Source organism: Scyliorhinus canicula, unplaced genomic scaffold (assembly GCF_902713615.1).
Source record: "Scyliorhinus canicula unplaced genomic scaffold, sScyCan1.1, whole genome shotgun sequence".
Classification (NCBI taxonomy): Eukaryota; Metazoa; Chordata; class Chondrichthyes; order Carcharhiniformes; family Scyliorhinidae; genus Scyliorhinus; species Scyliorhinus canicula.
This window is the reverse complement of record NW_024055806.1, coordinates 151882-156168: the sequence shown is the minus strand read 5'-3', so window position 1 is coordinate 156168 and position 4287 is coordinate 151882.

Below are 4287 nucleotides of genomic sequence, written 5' to 3'. Positions count from 1 at the left end.
TAGTCGGTTCCTCAACATACTGCTGTAGATAACTGTCCCTAACACACTCCAAAAACTTGTCCTCCACAGCATCAGTGTCCATTAAGTTTACCCAGTCTATATGCAGATTGAAGTCACCCGTTAATGTTTTACCCATGCTACATCCTTCTCTAATCTCCGATTAATACCTTGTACCACACAACCCGTACTGTTTGGTGGCCTATAACAGCTCTTACCAATGTTTCCTGCCCCATGCTGTTCTTGTCTCCACCCAAACATATTCCACGTTTTGTATTCCTGATCTGAGATCCACCCTTACTAATGTTATGATGCTGTCCCTTATTATCTGAGCAACGCCACCTGCTTTTCCTTTTTGCCTGCATCATCAGCAAACTAAGTGGGCATACCTTTGGTACTGTCATCAAAGGCATTGATATAAATTGTAAAACGTTGAGGCTCCAGCACTGATCCCTGTGACACATCACTCATTACGTCTCGCCAACCAGAAAATGGCCTATTTGTGCCTCCTCTCGGTTTTCTGGCAGCTGGCTAATCTTTCACTGTGAAAGACAGTTCTGGGATTAAAGGCTGCCTGACTGTGAAAAGAACGCAAGTAAATCCTCGGGAATGACTCATTACTTCGGACTGGTTCTGAGATAATTCAGTTTCTACTTGCAGGGCAAAGTAACTATAATCGTGCAGTTCGAATTTAGATTGCGTAACTGTGGTATGGTAGCACAGTGGTTAGCACTGGTGCTTCACAGTGCCAGGGCGCCAGGTTCAATTCCCACTTGAGCCACTGTTGTACAGTCTGCATGTTCTCCCTGTGTCTGTGTGGGTTTCCTCCGGATGCTCCGGTTTCCTCCCACAAGTCCCGAAAGGTGTGCTTGTTAGATGAATTTGGCATCCGGAATTCTCCCTCTGTGTACTCAAACAGGTGCCGGACTGTGGCAACTAGGGGCTTTTCACAGTATCTTCATTGCAGTGTTAATGTCAGCCTACTTGTGACGATAATAAAGATTATTATTATTAAAAAAGAGCAAAGTTCTATGTGTAGGTTAATGTACCTTTTAGTTTGTTGCATTAAAAGTCATAACACGTGAAGTCCCGCCGTGTCATTCTTTAATTTGTTGACTGGGAATTCAATTTTTTTAAAATAATTTGCTGACCTTTATGGAGGTCCTAATCCACAAATTCTGACTTCCCTCGTGCACCTGTCTGTCTCTATTGTTCGTGTCACTGACAGCCAGGTGATGGAGCTGAGGGCTGAATTTAGCTGAGAGTAAAGGAACCTGTGCACGAATAGAGAGGGGAAGATGCTGGAGGCCTGGCTGGGAAATGGATCTCCAACTAATCAGGGGTGGGGGGTTTTCGCGACCACAGTTTACATATAGAAAATCCCGGAGTGCCCCTCGGGGAAGTGTGTGTAAAGGCCACAATGTTACAGAAATTCAAGTAAACAGGTTGCAAGGAGAAAGAATATAATGGAAATGTTTGCACCGAGCAAGAGAAAACTGTAAAGCTACAAAAGGAAGAACCTTATTGATTGTCATGATGGGAAATGTAGACAGAGGGAGGCAACACAGAGAAGATCTGAATAACTTTAATAAACATTATTCAACAGTAATGTCACTTACACACATTAAAACAAAGGACCTACAATACAAACAGGTTCTCAGAGGTCAGACTGAGGATAAGATTGGACATGAAGAGATAAATAATCCGAAAGGACAGACAATGTATATTCTCGACACTGAGCCTGAGGGTCAGGAGATGCACTAAATACAAAGACATTCTTAAGTTTTTAAGGAAGAGAGGAGATATTCAGTTATAAACCATGAGAAACGTGGTGACCATATCACACAGACTGACTAAAGAGCATGACATCATTTACCAGGTTAATTAATGGGTTTATGTGTTCCACTTTGATAAATAAATAACCAGAGTGTGTTGACAAGTTAAGAACACGTTACTAAAGTCAGAAAGGATCAATATAAAATCTCGGTGTTCCTGACCAGATCTACCTTCGAGCAGATTGATCAGATTAGAATAACGTGCTCACTGATCTTTCTGATGAGACCTCCCGTCAGTATCCAGTAATCTCACGGTCTCTGTCTGGAATGGGTTATGTGATAGAAATAAAAACATTGAACCAATGTCTCATTGTTTCTTAGTTTCCGAGCTCGTATTAAGTGTTATGGATAATTCGGTAAAAACACGTGGTATATTTAGATTTTCGGGAGCAACACTGTAACAATTTGAAATGAAATCCAGGATCTCTGATCAATATGAATTCCATTATCAGAAGCTGTGTTTCCAGACAGCGCACACAGCCACCCTCTGTGCAGTGTGAACTCACTGAGGAGTCAAAGGTTTAAACGACTGAGTGAATCCCTTCCCACTCAGAGGAGTGAACAGTCTCAGCCCAGTGTGAACTTTCATCAGGTCAGTTGAAACATTTCCACACATGGAGAAAGTGAATGACTGTCCAACAGCAAACTGTGTGACTGAGTGAATCCCTACACACACACACAGACACACAGAGGGCAAGTGAATGACTGTCGAACAGCAGACTGCGTGACTGAGTGAATCCCTACACACACACACAGGGCAAGTGAATGACTGTCGAACAGCAGACTGTGTGACTGAGTGAATCCCTACACACACACAGACAGGGCAAGTAAATGACTGTCGAACAGCGGACTGTGTGACTGAGTGAATCCCTACACACACACAGACAGGGCAAGTAAATGACTGTCGAACAGCGGACTGTGTGACTGAGTGAATCCCTACACACACACATAGGACAAGTGAATGACTGTCGAACAGCAGACTGTGTGACTGAGTGAATCCCGACACACACAGCAAGTGAATGACTGTCAAACAGCAGACTTTGTGACAGTGAATCCCTACACACACACACACACAGAGCAAGTGAATGACTGTCCAACAGCAGACTGTGTGACTGTGATACTCCCTACACACACACACACATAGAGCAGACGGTTGGCCTCTCCCCAGTATGAATACACCGCTGTCTCAGAAGAATGTATGTCTAATTGACTCTCCTCCCACACTCGGAGCATGAGATGGCCTCTTCCCAGAGTGAGTGCAATGGTGAACTGTGAGGTGAGATGTTTGCCTGAATCCAGTCCCACAGTGAGAGCACCTGAACTTACTCACATCGGTCAACACGTCAATGGGAGATAAAGTTCCTCGGAAAGTTTACAGCACTTCCCGCAGTCTGGGCATTTAATAGGTCACTCATCAGTGTGAACTGGCTGATGTCTCACCAGGTTGGACAAGTGAGCAAATCCCATCCTACACTTGGAACAGGTGAATGGCCTCTCCTCAGTGTGAAGTTGCTGGTGGATCAGCAGGTAGGATGAATGAGTGAATTGTTTTCCACACACAGAACTGAATGGTTTCTCCCCAGTGTGAACTTGCTGGTGTATCCACAGTTGGAATGACTGAATAAATCCCTTCCCACACTCAGAGCAAGAGAACGGCCTCTCCCCAGTGTGAATGCACCGATGTATCAGCAGTTGGGATGACTGACTAAATCTCTTCCAACATTCAGAGCAGGTGAATGGACTCTGCCCAGTCTGAATTCTCTGGTGTCTGAAGGCAGGATGCGATACTGAATCCTTTCCCACATTCAGAGCAGGTGAATGGCCTCTGCCCAGTCTGAATTTCTGGTGTCTGAAGGCAGGATGCGATACTGAATCCTTTCCCACATTCAGAGCAGGTGAATGGACTCTCGGCAGTGTGACTGTGATGTACAGTGAGGTCAGATGAATGCCTAAACCTACTGTCACAGTGAGAGCACTTGAACCATCTCTCAGCAGTGTGAACAAGTTGGTGGGATATCAGGGCTCCAGTGGGCAGCACGGTAGCATAATGGCTACCACTACGGCTTCACAGCACCAGGATCCCAGGTTTGATTCCCAGCTTGGGTCACTGTCTGTGCGGAGTCTGCACGTTCTCCCTATGTCTGCGTGGGTTTCCTCCGGGTGCTCCGGTTTCCGCCCACAAGTCCTATTAGGTACTTTGGACAGTCTGAATTCTCCCTCATTATACCCGACCAGGTGCTGGAATGTAGCGACTACGGGCTTTTCACAGTAACTTCATTGCAGTGTTAATGTAAGCCCACTTGTGACAATAAAGGTTATTTAAAAATTCCCACAATCTGGACATTTAAAAGGTCTCATCAGTGTGAACCTTCTGGTGTGTCAGTAAGTGTGATGAACAAGTGAATCCCTTCCCACACTCAGAGCAGGTGAACAGCCTCTCTCAGTGTGAGTGCCC